We start from the raw sequence: 15447 nt of genomic DNA, 5'->3' as shown, positions 1-15447 counted from the left end.
GTCAATAAAAGTTGCTAAGGTGTTATCTTACTGTTTGACCAAGGGATACAATTGTTTCAAGATGGTTTCCCTCCCACATGCCAAGCAGACAATCTTTTAACCTGAATGTCCAGCACTGAGCTGAACTCTATTAAAAATATTTCTGGAATTTAGGTATCTTAACTGCAAAGTAGGACAATGCTTAGGATAGGATTTGATTCAACCCCAACATTCTCTGAGAGTATGCTCTTGATTTTCTCTCTCCATTATGTATATTAAGGAGTGTAATATCAAATACACATTTGCAAAATTCCAAGCCCACTTCCCTCTAAGATACACACACAATTGAAAGCTTCCACAACTCCTGTTACCAGCAAAGTACCTTGGAATCTGCATTACTCTACACTTCACCTCTCCCCCTTTCATGGTGGATTGGATTGTTATGACATCATTAACCATATAGGACACTGTCACCATGAGCGTTGCCTGTCATCTTTTGAAAACAGTGTAGCTATTTGGATGTTTCTACCATGTCATCAAGGGAGTTGCCTCTCTTGCCTTCCTCTTGCTCTTTTTTTTTTCTCACTGCTGTAGAAGTTCTGATACTCTGGATTGTTCCTAAGCTTGTCCCTTTGCCTGCCAAGGGCAGAAAACAGGATGAGGTGACCTTGACTACAATCAGCATACAGAAAAATCCTCAAAAACAGATCTCTCATTAAAATTTAATTATTTATTTGGAATAAGAAACTTCATTTTTTTAATGAACAGCAAATGAAATGAGATTTATATCAAATTTGCCTTGCTAGAAATATGTTTAATCACATAATAACATTAATTTCAGATAAAGAGGGAAGAAGGTCAATTTCAGATAAAGTGGGAAGAAGGACATCAGAAGACGTGTCTGAGTAGGGAGGGCAACTTGAAATCAGAGTGTCAGATTTTGGAAGGGATCTTTAAAATCAAATATTTCAACCTCCCTCCTGTAAAATCTATGACAATGGAGCTGACTAGCTTCTGTGGGTTTCAGAGCTTCCATTTCAAGCATGTCCATTTAATTCCTTTGCAGAGCAGAATTAATAATTAAAGTTTCTCCTTATATTGAGTTAAATTTTGTCTCTCCCTAAAACTTCTACCAGCATCTCCCCTCTGATTAAATACAGAACAAACCCATTGCTTTTCCACTTAGTGGCTTAGGTTAACATTTCTCCCAAGTGGTTCCCAAGGAACTCTAGTTCCTAAGAGATGTTAATAGGTACACCTGGGTTGGGGGTTCTTTTCTCAAATAAGTTTGGGAAAGACTGCATTCTCTACCCCTCTACCGGAGAATCACAGCAACCTGTTAAAGGCTGTGAAAAGTTTTTTTAAAAACAAACAAAAAACTCTATCTTTATTTCCTCCCTTTTCAAACTTATTTTGTCTATGGAACACCTCTGCCTTGTTTTGGAACACCCATTAACACTTCTCACGAGCAGTGTTGTTGAGAAACACTGTGGGAATTACAAAGCTGAGCCTTGTCTTTGCTAAACATCTCCAGTTTTGTCAAGAGCTCCACACGGGAAAAATTTCAGACACTTCACCCTCCTTGTTCACCATGAGGTCAGCGGTGCCTGAAGGGCAGATCTGGGGAGGGAGGAGTGAGGAGTTCTGAAATGATGTTAGGAGAGAAATGGCCACAAACTGCATCTCCTAATTTTGTCAAGGGACATGGCGGCAGTGATATCTGGATGAGTTTGAAAATAAAACTCAGCCTCCTCTAATTCAGCCCCATCTTCCCCATCTGGGCTAATTCTGTCTCCCCAGCGCTGTCTTGTTTCCCTATCCACTTTCTGCTCCTCCCATGGCAAGGAGAGAAGAAAGAGAAGAAGGAGGTAGGATTATGTATCTGCACACCATACTTTGCCCGCTCCAAGTGTAGTGTAGAATTAATAATTATTCATGGAATGCTAACGGATCTCCAAGGACCTCAGCCCCCCAAGAAAAGGGAGAGTGAGAGAAATGGCCTGCCTGAAACTGTTACAATTCCCATATTATTCCTGATTCAAATCGTGACTGTGCAAAGCTTTGCAGTCCTGCTCCTTAGAGCCTTCTCCCTTCAAAGGAGCTTTGCCACCCTAAGAGCTTTGCTACTCTTAAATTCAAATTATTGTGCATGTTTTTGAAATATTTTTACCTTTGCAGAATGCTTTTATCCTATTACTGATTGTCCTATTAGTATGCTAATTTATTTTATTTCCTTTAATTATCGCATCTACATGTTTACCTTCTTTACTCTCCTAAATGGGGAAGAGGGAGCAACAGGGCATACAGAGAATCTTGAGGATCAGTGTGCTACCAAGAGGGGGGGTGGGGGGATTTTGCCCCACCCTCATTATCTCCTTCAATCCCTCCCAATAATTTAACTAAACGTGAACAAAAACTGAGTCCTTGTTGTGCAAATGGAGTTTCAAGACAATTCCTCTAGACCCCTTCCGAAAAGATTATGATGACTAAAACCCTCCTATACAGACATATTGGAACCAATTGATGTTATTAAATACCTTGTCAAGTCATCAAATCATTATTTTATTGTTGTTGGGGATTTTTCCTCTTACTTGTTCTGTCAAAAGTTAGAAGAATTACAGTAAGTTTTCTCACTTCTATAGCGTTTCTTTAAAAATTATTGCATATTTAAGAATATATATTTTGATGCTGATATTTAATACATAAATATTTATGAAAGCTATTTTAAAACAGTAAAAATGATCTTCATTACTTGAATGTTTTCTTACCTTGCTTTTTGCTTTTCTTTCTTTTTTTCTCCTAATTTTTTATATATCTTTGCCTAACAATTTACTTTTAACCATTTAAACTCCATTCTGAGAGTCTTTGTCCTTTTAAAAGATATATTAATTGACTTACATTTATAATCCATACATGGACACAAATTAGGGACGTCCTTCTGTCATCTTGCTCTGTACTTTCTGTCCTTTATACTGGTTTGCTAATTCTGTCTACTGCTATAGTGACTCAATTTTACTGCTTTATATTTTCTTCAGTGATTTGGCAGGAGTATATCCCATTCTTAATTCTATTTGTGGTTTATTCACTCAACACATATTTGTTGAGTACTTAGAGTATGAAGGTACTGGACAACCTGTTTTAAACTTCAAAAAAATTATAATCAGTGTGCAATGTTTTAAAATAAGGTTAGGAGTAATTTCTTTTACACACTTATACTTTAAAAGTTTGGTGTTTTGATCATTTAATCAACAGCCTTTAATTGCTCATTTTCATTCTTAGTATGGATAATGTAACTCATCACTTGACTCTCATACTTGTTCTGAACCTCAATACAGATGTTTAAGTCTTTTCCCAGATGTAACTGAAATGTTAAGATCTGAGGGACAAAAAAACAAATGTAGAACTGTCTAACTTTCTAATATTCAAAGAATTCTTTACATGCTGCTTCAACTGCCTTTTGAAATCGGAAAGCCCATTAATCACATAGTACAACACAGTCATTTAAAATCATCCCCAATCCCTCCATGACTAAGAACTTGGGAAATTATATCCTATCCTTAATTTTATACAGACACAATGACTCAAATATATAAGATAACATATAAGCGGAACTCAGAATTAATCGTATGTAAATGCAATATTGATGAACCCAGATTTAGATTATACCCTCTCTCAGCATGGTTTCTGTAAAACCAAGCTTGAGTTTTTATTTCATTCATGTTTATTACATGATGATAGAGCTCTTATTCCATCTTATAGACCCAAGCTGAGATCTGGCAAACTCAGGCACCATAAAATATCTGGTTGATTACTCTAAGTTTTAAAAAAGGATTTTAAGGGAAAAAACTTTTGTTAACCAAACTTTCAAAAAATCTGCTCCAGAATATTAGATCCCAAACTTTGCTAAACTGCTTATTTTAAACAAGTCTTCAAGCAGATTCAGGGTACACTCAACACAGTACCCTGTTTTAAAATAGGGTAACCAAATTTACAGACCTATAAGTTTGCAAAATATTCATTTAAAATTCTATATAATCTTTCTTCGCTACAAATTGCTGGTACCCATGTCTTAATCTAATATCCACTTATGAAGCAAATATCTTGTATCAGCCAGGGTCCAATCAGGAAAGCAGAATCAACTCTAGGTATTTCAAGCAGTAGGAATTTAATATGGAGAATCAGCTACCCAGGAGATGGAGGAGTAAGCAGCCAAACAGAAGAGTGAGACCACCAGAGATTTGCAATATCAGGAAATGGTTACAACCTTCAGGGCTACAGGGCCAACAAGAGGAGCCCAGATGCTGCAGCCATTCAAAAGGAACTACCTCCTCACCTCTGAGGTGAGGGAGGAAGCTGGCAGTAGTCAGAGACCTAGGGAAACGTAGCTGCCTGAGATGTAGGGCCAAGGAGGGGAAAAGCAGTGAATGGATCTTAATGCAAAAGTGAAGATGACCAGGACACAGGCACCCACGTGTGTACATGTATGCACACACACACCCCCCACACACATTATTCATTCATCTATCTTTCCTCAGCTTTGCCTTCCAGAGAAGAAACCATCCATGACCAAAGCATGAATCCCAAGTTAATATAACTTCTTTCAAAGCTTCTATGATCATAATAATACCTTACACTTCTATAACACTCCACTGTTTCATAGCACATTCAAAACCATCCATGCATTTTTATTTTAGTTTTCACAACCACCACATGAGGCAATTCATGTATTAACAGCCTCATTTTACAAATGAGGAAATTTAGAGAGATTAAGGTATCTAACTAGTACACTGCAGAGTTAGATCTAGGTCCTGGATTCTCCAGGCACCAAGACCAGGTTCTTTATCTTCTGCCTACTGATGAGTGCCTGAAGGTCACAGGTGAGCAAAGTAAAATCTCTAGGCTTTAAGTCACCACATCTGGCCACACACTAATAAACGAGGCTATATTAAGTTAATCACAGGCAATAGCCTCTCTTAATCAACTTTATGCTTCAAGTTACCCATTTTAAGAAAAATTCATCATGGCAATAATTTGTATAGTGCATGACTGCTTACAAAGTGCTCCCCATTTCCCCATGTGATATAATAATATTCCTGAAATGCATCATGGTACCTAACCCATATCTAATCTGCAGGCATTGTAAGTGAATAAGCTCAAGGTCAGTGAGGTTGTTTTTTTTTCCTCATAGATAATATGAATCTTGTGACCTATTGCATGAATTCAAAGGGATCCATTTCCTTCATTTGTGCTCAAAATCACAGTTAGAGGACTTTTCTTCAGATGTGACCTATGTCTAACTATTTCCCTGACCCACAAAATCACAGACAACAAAGCAGCTCTGTCTCTGTTTGGAACACACCACACCTCAGAGGTTTGCTTCTGGGAGTAACAGAGTCTCAGGGTCTTCAGAGTCCCGGAGTGAGGGCTGGGCTCTGCCTGCCACCAGTCAGGCAGGAATGGCCAATCCCATTAGATAGCTGGGATTCCTCCTGGTGTACCTTTGCACAAAGTGCTGGATGGTAACTTGATCGAGTCTGCAAGGACTGACAGCTCCAAATACTGGAATCAAGGCACTTTCCATGCATTTGGCAACTATCCTTAGCCGGGACTACAGATGAAAAGCAGCCGCACCGTTCAGTACCGAGCATCGCAACCTGATTGGAATCTGATTGTAACAGCAGGGCTAGCACTCAGCAGAACAAGGATTTCCAGACAATGTCAGACCCTGACAGAATTCTCCCAAGAGGGGAAAGGGCCATCTCAAAAAAGACACAAAGCCTACCCTAGTTGTGACACCAAAAATTCTCTCATTTCTACCATGAAAGTGTTCTGTTTGGGCTCTGAGAATATGCAGAGGGCATGGTTCCCTATGGGTGACTGACATTTCCAGACTGGGAGCATTTAAATGCTATGTAAAAAGAGCAGTGGGTACTGGTTCCCAAGAAATGCTTCTAAATAAAGCTAAGCGTTGGAGGAGAAGATGGTTTGTGGAGGAGCTGTGGGAGCCTCCCAGGTCCTGCGTCCTCTCCCAGATCCTCTCAAGTATGGCTTCGTCCACCTCAGTTTCACAATGCCCAGCTGGGTCAGAAGCAATACCCACTCTGGCCCTGGAGGAGGCCAAATCACCCCAGGCAGGGCTCCACCTACAACCACTCTTCCCAAGCAGGGTGCCCTCCTCTGTCTGGACGCCTGGCTGGTGGTAGAAATGGAGGAGGAGGAACAGAGGTGAGGTCTGAGAGCTGATCATTAAATCTACGTGTGTTCTCAGACACAGAAAACAAACTTACGGTTACCAAAGGTGGGTGGAGGCGAGGGGTAAATTAGGAGTTCGGGATTAACATACACACACTGCTGTATATAAAATAGATAACCAACAAGGACCTACTGTATAGCACAGGGAACTCTATGCACTACTGTATAGAAAACAGATAAGCAACAGGGACCTACTGTAGAGCACAGGGAACTATACACACTACTGTATATAAAACAGATAAGCAACAGGGAGCTACTGTAGAGCACAGGGAACTCTACACACTACTGTATATAAAATAGATAAGCAACAGGGACCTACTGTAGAGCACAGGGAACTATACACACTACTGTATATAAAACAGATAGGCAACAGGGAGCTACTGTAGAGCACAGGGAACTCTACACACTACTGTATATAAAATAGATAAGCAACAGGGACCTACTGTAGAGTACAGGGAACTCTACTCAATATTCTGTAATAACCTATAAGGGAAAAGAATCTGAAAAAGCATAGATATATGTATATGTATGTGAATCACTTTGCTGTACCCCCGAAACTAACACAACATTATAAATCAACTATACTTCAATAAAAAATAAAATAAAATTTAAAGATAAATCTAATTTAAAAATTGAAATATACTAATTAAGTAAAAAAAAAAAATCTATGTGTATTTTGCTGTTTTGCCCATAAAATGTCCAGTGATGGGTGCTCCACATATTTACGGAAAACTATGAGCAGCCACAAAGCTTTAAAACTTTAACAAAAGCCCTCAAGACATTATCTTCTGTTCATCTTCTTCTCTCTCAATTGAAAGTACACGTCACAGTGCCTGTATCTCCCTCCTAATTAAAGAAATTATAATATGCTATGGAACTGAGATCAATTGCGTGTGATATTAAATCATATTAATTTCATAAGACTTCTTTAATCTGATTCTTTTCTGTCAAAATCCCAAAGCAGAGGTTTATTTCTACATACACCGTGGGAGGTGGGGGGGAGGCACCTGGTAAAGTATTAAGTAAAAGTTACAGCCATTTTAAAACAGGTCACCAAATCCTTACCACATTTTCTTTTTTCAGTCGACTCTGAGGTCACATAAGCCCGGTTCCTCAGGCTGTATCAACCTCCCTTCTGAACTTCCATCTCCCCACACCTCCTTCCTCCCTCGGACTCTGACACCCAAATCAAGACTCTAAGGTCACATAAGCCCGGTTCCTCAGGCTGTATCAACCTCCCTTCTGAACTTCCATCTCCCCACACCTCCTTCCTCCCTCGGACTCTGACACCCAAATCAAGACTCTAAGGTCACATAAGCCCGGTTCCTCAGGCTGTATCAACCTCCCTTCTGAACTTCCATCTCCCCACACCTCCTTCCTCCCTCGGACTCTGACACCCAAATCAAGAGGCTGTGGGCTGGCAGGAGGGGTCCAGGCACATGACCTGGAGGGACGGGTCCTGAAGGCAAAGAGAAGAGGACCCTGACAGGGGTGCCAGCCATGCCCCACTCCCACCAGCCAATTGATAAAACCGACTCCCCTGGGCTCAGACGGGATCAGGTGCGATGCCGTCCAAGGCACGGCACCTCGCAGGGCAGGCGCGTCAGGAGCAGGGAGTCATCTGGACACAGAGCGGCGGCAAGGCGAGAGAAACAGAAGCAGCCTGCAGTGGCCACGCAGGGCCCAGTTCTCTTCCTTCCTGAACACAAGGTATCCTTTCTTTTATCGCCCTTTCAGTTCAGGACAAGCTATCAGTGACAGGGTCTGATTTCCAAAGCGCTTCTCTCTCACACCCTCGATGCGACAGGACGCCAACTAAAAGGTCTGTGAGCTAAAAATAAGACCACTTGTCTGTCAAGTCGAGCACAGGGCCGAGTGGGTTCAGAGCCTAGGAGGCCTTTGTCTAAGCTGAGGCAGAGTGGGAGGCGGCAGAAACCTCATGGGGCAAATTCTCAGGGGACTCCTTCCTCTGAGCTCACAGAAGTAAATATAAAAGCCTTCCAGTAGGTTTGCCCAGTGGAATGGGGCACTGGGGTTTGGCAGGCAGATCTGACCTCTGGAGTTCATATAAGCCTGAGATGCCTTTGGTCAAACTCAGCAAACAAAACGTGGGACCCTGCAAGCAGGTGAGTGTGAGAAGACCATAATCCAGGAACATGACAGAGAGAAGAACAAAGCAGAGAGAGGGGCCCTCCGTGACCCTAAGAAAAACAGCTCTGGCTCTTGTCAGGACAGAAACAGAGCAAAAGAGCAGAGATCAAAGACGGGAGAATTAATTCCCTCTCTCCAGTGGTGTCAGAGAGGGCTTTGGTAACTGTCTCAAATGAAGTGTAAAATCCCACTACTGGGCATATACCCAGAGAAAACCATAATTCAAAAAAAGACAAGCACCCCAGTGTTCACTGCAGCACTATTTACAATAGCCAGGTCATGGAAGCAACCTAAATGCCCATCGACAGACAAATGGATAAAGAAGATGTGGTACATATATACAGTGGAATATTACTCAGCCATAAAAAGGAATGAAATTGGGTCATTTGTAGAGACGTGGATGGACCTAGAGAGTGTCATACAGAGTGAAGTAAGTCAGAAAGAGAAAAGCAAATATCACATAATAACGCATATATGTGGAATCTAGAAAAATGGTACAGAGGAACCTGTTTGCAAAGCAGAAATAGAAATAGAAAGAAATAGAGATGTAAAGAACAAATGCATGGATACCAAGGGGGAAAGTGGTGGGGTGGGAGGAATTCGGAGACTGGGATTGACACATATACATTATTGATACTATGTATAAAATAGACAACTGGTGGGAACATACTGTATAGCACAGGGAACTCTACTTAACTTAAATGGAAGTCCAAAAGGGAGGGGATATCTGTATGTGTATGGCTGATTCATTTTGTTGTGCAGTGGAGGCTAACACAACATTGTCAAGAAACCAGACTCCAATAAAAATTAAGTTTTAAAAAATGAAGTGTAAAACAGGCAGGGAGCAGTTACTGCTGGAGGTTCCATAACACAGAAAGTGAAATTCAAGTCCCTGAGAAGCCAGGGGCAGTGGAGAGACATGGTTCAACTGAGGCAGAGCTAAGAGGCTTCCCCTGGCTTCCTCCAAAGTCTGGCAGACACCACCAAATCCCGGGAAATGTGGATGTCAACACTGAAGAAAAATCTTTCTTGATGGCCAGGAAAAGAAGGCAGGTCTCAGTGGCTACAGCTGAAGTCAATAGGTTTTGAAGACAGGTTTTGACCCTGAATTTAGCAGCATCTATATGCTTTCGGCCTCTTCTTGACTGATTAGGCAAATAATGTACCTTCTCCAGCATTCATTTCATTTCTCAATACACCTTTGTGGTTAAAAATGCCTATCCTCTATTTTGGATATTGCCCTGAATGATGGAAATGACAGGATGTGTGACCCAATGGTCCATGAAAAAAGTCATCCAGGTACTTGATCAAAGTCCTCCACAAATGGAGATGCAGCAAAAGCATTTCTCTCTCCCACCAGGGCCCAGGAGAGTACACTCCCTCGTTCTTTGACTCTCACTGCTTCTTCCCAGAGGTCCCCCAGGTTTGGCAGAAATCTTGGAGTGAGTGAAGAGCTATCACATGTGCTTCTCAGCAGAAGTAGCCTGAAAGCTAAAGCCATAACCCACTGTCAAAGAAGGGACTCCAAATATAGTCTGTCACTATGTCTCACCGTTTTTTGACAAGGAAATCCTATTTCACGGGAACCTTCTGCTAAACCTAATTTAAAAGTTGTATCTACTTTATCCATCTTTGCAGCAGACACTATAGAGACACCAGCAGGCCTGTATCCCATCAAGAGGGTGGTTATCTTATCAGGATGGAGGACCTAGCAAGAGGATGGCTACTCATGGGAACCGAGCTTGCCCAGTCTTCACACCTCCCGTTGGTATTTGATCCTGGCTTTCCAGCCAACCTGTTGAACCCCGTGAGGAAAGAAAGAATCTGTCAACATTCAGAGCTGAGGAGGAAATAGCATTTTTGAGATAAAATTCCCTTTGTGGCAGATGTATATTTTTCTAGCTTTATCTAGTGTCTTTCCTCAACAGAGTCGCACAGCAGTAGATTTCATAAAATAACAAAATCACACATAATCATGAAAGCTAGAAGCACCCCCCTTTGAGATTTCCTGCTTAGAGGGGCCTGAGATAAAGTTCTAGAGCTGGGCACATTTCTGAGTTATCTCACCATAACTGTGTAAGGTTTCTCTGTGTGCCTTAATTTTTTCATTACCTGCTTTTCATAAGCCAGGCACAAATAATTGGATCTGCATATTCGGGGAAAATTTAGGGCTTTAAAATATATCAATACCAAATGAGAAGAAAGAGAATAAATATTCCTGATGTCCTAGTTTGGGTTCCCCAGGAGCAGGCTCGAATCCTGAAGCCAGGATTCAAGTGCACACATTGATCTGTGGGGGAAGGAGGGAAGTGGAGAGAGCACAGGTCGGGAGAAGGGAAGTAAGACACAGGAGGGAAGAAAGCTAATAAAGGTTGGGTTCTCAAGCCAGTGATCACAGTAGGTGACTGAAACTTAATCCTGCAAAGATGCTCTAGGAACCTGTGAAAACACATGCCTCAGGATCCTGCTGAGGGGCAGGGGAGCTGGGGTATTTATACACCAACTCTCTTCGGGCACTCGTGCAGCAATCCCAACAGAGCCATCCATAACTCCTTGTGTGGACTCCCTTGGACTCAAAGTACTTCACCTAATATTTAATTTTTTCTCACTATTTCAGTGTGGTGTTTTTTGAAGATGGCGCAAAGTCATTGGCTAACCAATAATCAGATAGGCAGAGCATTTGTAGAAGGAATTCCTCAGATCTTACATCTTCCCAGAAGCATGCACAATTTATTTCAGACCTGATGGCAATTCCACTCTCTTTGAACTCTCCAGAGACAAACACCAACTTTACTCTTTTGAATAATGTCAGTTATTTTTGAACAGTGTCAGATACCAACTTTACTCTTTTGGATATTGAAAAATGAGGCAGTTTTCTCTGCAAACCAATTCGAATGCTACAGTAACAGCATCTTTAATTAATTCTAGGTAGTAATCCTGAAGGTGGGGAGTGGAGGCAGATATATCTTAAGGGGTAGATGACAATCTCTAAAATTTTGTGAGTGTGAGTGGATGTGAGTCTGTGTGTTTGCATTCTTGTTTCTGAGATATTTTGATACGTTTGGGGAGAATCCTCCTCCACAGGGAGCCATTCTTACTCCTGAGAGAGAATGTGGTGTAGAATGAAGGTTGAAAAGTGTACACTCATCACTGAAACCCAGAATAGAAATGTGATTAGGGAGAGAAAACATAAAAAAAAAAAGAGAGCGACATGAAGAGAGAGCCAGACAGGTTAGAAATGGCTTGCTTTAAATAAGAAATAGCCCCAGGATTCTCTCAAATAATGTTGTTTGTTACGTCCATATTTTGACAAATGGAGCCACGTTGTGTTGCCTGACCAAACAGTCCTGATCTCAGGCCCAGCCTTGGCTTGAGAAATGGAAGCCACACAGTCACGATAGGTTTCCTACCACATCACTCATGTTGATGTTGGAGCAGATGAAGGCAGATGTTTCCTGTCAAACTGTGCATCTCTCCCCAAAGAACACATCAGTGTCTTCCATCTCTTCAAGCCACACATAAGACCAGGGGCCCCCATGCAACTGGATTTCTCCTTAACCTCACTGTTCCATTTGCTAGATCAGTTATCCCTAAACAACATGCTCTGGAATTCTGTGTTCTTCTCATAAATGGAACACGGCACCAAGTTTTATAAAAGGGAGAAACTATTAACAGAATGGCCCCCAGAGCCAATTAGAGGAAATATAGTCTCTGACATGCAGCTGCCGTGACTAGTTGACACGCTTGGCTTAAAAATACCTAACACCTTTAGGGGATGGAGGGGGCACCCAGAGCATGAGCCCTGAGATCTAGAAATTCCTGTGGAAATGGGTCCAATCAACAATGTGTGATTTCATCGATTAAGGAAAACCCAGCCACTTGTGGAGAAAATTTGTCAACTCTTCAGCAGTGCACCCTTTCCTATTTTAGGAAATAGAGAACACTGAATAAACAGAACGTAGGAAATACTAGCATGTGATATTTGTCAGAATCACACTATAAATGTCTGTTACCTCTATGACTCTCAACTAAAGTATCAGGAAGCATAATGTGCGTAAGGCTCACTTTCAGTTGCCAGAAACATTCTGATTGAGGGAAAGAATTTTCTTCAACAAACAAATCAGTAAAACTGAAGATTTAGATGAGGGAGGAAAAATAAGGTAGAAATAAGGTAGACTATGTTACTAAGTAATAATAACAGCAATATCCACTGAGTGCTTATTCTCTGCTGATCACTTTACAGGTATTATGCCATCTGAGTTGCACAACAACCTAACAAGGTTAAGTACTCTACTTTTCGTTTTCTTTTTTTTTTTCAGTTCCCTGACCAGGGATTGAACCGGCGCACCTTGCAGTGGAAGTGCGGAGTCTTAACCCCTGGACCGCCAGGGAAGTCCCAGTACTCTAATTTTCATTTAACAGATGAGAAAACAAGCACAGAGAGGTTAGGTAACTTCCCTACATTTACACAGCTAAGTCACGGTAGATCTCTCACACTTGAATTCAGGTCTCTGTGAAACTAAAGCTCTTACTCATTATAGCCACACTGTAACACCTTTTTTGCTCACAGTGGATGGTTTGCTCCAGAATATTTTCTGTTTTCCAGATCTGACTCATCCCTGCTTACCACCATGAGCAACTACTATGGTCAAAGCATTATACTCAGATTTAAAAAGAAATATAAAGAATAAAATGTGGTCCCTGTTCTCTAGGAGCTCATTCAAGGGCTTCCCATGAGAGACATTCATAACCTAAGAGAAGAAAGTTCCATTACAGCCACAAGTCTTGATCCTGGTCCAGGCCAGCGTAAATGGTTTCCTCTCAGCACTTTCATGGCTCCTAGTATGGCATTCCTCACGTTGCATTGTAAGTGTTACTCAGGATATCTGTCTCTCTCACTAAGTCATAAATTTTTTGAGGGTAAGCACGAATTGTATTCACTTCTAACACCATCGCACCCGGAGAAGGTATTCAATAAATGTTACTGATAAATAAGTGAACAAACTGTAATAAGCAAGTGACATCAAAGGCAATGGCATTTTCAGGAAACATGCATAATTCTACAATGTCTTTTGACACTGGGGAAACACTTTAAATGAATTAGCAGCTACTGACAGTTGCCCACCCAAAGTCATTCACACTGATTTCCTCATTAACAGAACACTGACTTTATTATTTACCCTCAGCAAAAGTGAATGTACTATAAAAAAGAAAAAACATGGCACTGGATGGTTTCCGGAAAAGTTTCCTTGACTTTCAAAAGACACATAAATAAAAGGCAGTCTCTTTTCTTCCATAAGACCACACCATATGTAGGGGAAATATCTAGACTTGCTGGAGCCAATCCAGGAGGAAAGCTCACCAAGGACAAAGACCACACCCTGAGGATGACAGAACCTAGCTCCTTAATGATGAGACCAAGGCAATGAGTTAGCCCCCTCCCCCTTGGAGCTAGTTCCTTCTAGACATTTTAATATGTGAGCTACACCTTTCCCTTACTGTTTATGTCATTTAGAGTTCAGGTGTCTGTTACTTACAACTAAAAATCACCTTGTTTCCTTCCCCAAAACCTTGCTTCCCAATCTTTGTTGTTATATCATAACTCCACAGGTAAGGATCAGTGTTAGTGGGTCTCTTCCATTCTGAGCATCAATTTACTTATTTATAAAATGAGGGAAATAAGACTTTTCTCATTCAGTTGTCCTTTCGGTTTATCTTTTCTTTGGTAGATAAGGAATATCATACCCTCTTCCTCCTCATCATCATTCATATCATCATCATTTATGTCATCATCCTAACTTCTTTAGTAAAGAAAGAATAAAAGATTTTCACCATGTCAAAGATTAGAGAAAATAATATTTTATAACTGCATAGATTACAAAATTCTATACAGAATGTTTAGAACATCACCTAAATTAAACCCATGGCAGAGACTGCTAGTTGTCCCACTATAACTATTCTCCCCTTCCTTCTTGATAGAAAACCTTTGATTTTGAGCTGTGCACATGGCCATTCAGAGTGAAGACTCCATGTCCCAGCTTCCCTTGCAGCTAGGTGTTGCCATATCATTAAGTTCTGGCAAGTAGGATATAAGCAAAAGCATCAAATATCTACGCTGTGAACCTCTTTAAAAAGATTGTGTATCTATCTTTGCTCTTCCTTTTGCTCTTCTTTATCCTGTACTCCGGTAGCTGCATAAAATGCAGACATGGTAGTGGGAGCTCCTGCAATCTTGAAACATGAGGGCACAAGCTACACCCACACGAGGCAGAGCAATGAGCTAAAAGGAGTGTGAGTCCCTGGGAGCTCTGCGGAGAAGGGTCACTATACCAGCCCTGACTACTTCCCTTCTAGAAGGGGAGAGCCAGGCTTTGAGAAATGATAAGAATCAGTAGTAAAGTCAGAAGTACCAACGTGCTCACACACATATCTCCTTTTCTGTTTGATTCTACCGTATCTCCGTGAGAGTTCCCTCTAGTGACCCCACCCTGGCTCGATGTCATGCCCACCCAGAGCCACACACAGCCCCTGATCTCTGACCTACTTCAGGAGTTGGTCCTCAGATGGAAATTTCCACCAAAAATCCAAACAGCCTTGTCCAAATCAACTCTCATTCTCAAATTTCTCATGCTCCTGGCACCCACCTGCTTTGATAATATTCACGTAAATCTACCTCATTTGGGGAGGAATATTTACCCTTCCACCCCCCAAGCCTCTCTCTAGTGCACCAGAGGACTTGGCTAATGAGTCTGCAAATAAATGGACTACAGAGGAGCTTATAAACTTTTTAAAAGTCATTATAAAAGCAGGAAACAACCATTACAACAATAAATTGGGATTGAGATGCTAACTGTTAAGAAAGGAAGTAGCTAGTGGTATATTAATAACAAAGAAAGCCACTTTCACAAATCTCTCCTCTGTCCTCTCCTCCCCACACACGGGTATATCACAGAGCAATTCATTTGGTCATAATGTTTCTCTTATTTTACCTTTTTAGCTTTTGGCTGAATACTGAACAGATTGTGAAATGGGCAAGTGCTTATATTACGCACACAAACCACATTA

At 41.2% G+C, this 15447-nt stretch overlaps 1 protein-coding gene across 1 annotated transcript in view; it reads right to left on the bottom strand.

Moving 5' to 3' along the window:
- PGM5 (phosphoglucomutase 5) overlaps nt 1-15447 on the bottom strand; it is a 188435-nt gene that overhangs the window by 117261 nt on the left and 55727 nt on the right. The gene's annotated exons all lie outside the window — the stretch shown is intronic.

This window comes from Balaenoptera borealis (assembly GCF_965194805.1).
Source record: "Balaenoptera borealis genome assembly, chromosome: 8".
In the NCBI taxonomy this organism is placed as follows: Eukaryota; Metazoa; Chordata; class Mammalia; order Artiodactyla; family Balaenopteridae; genus Balaenoptera; species Balaenoptera borealis.
This window is presented reverse-complemented; position numbering and strand designations above follow the sequence as displayed.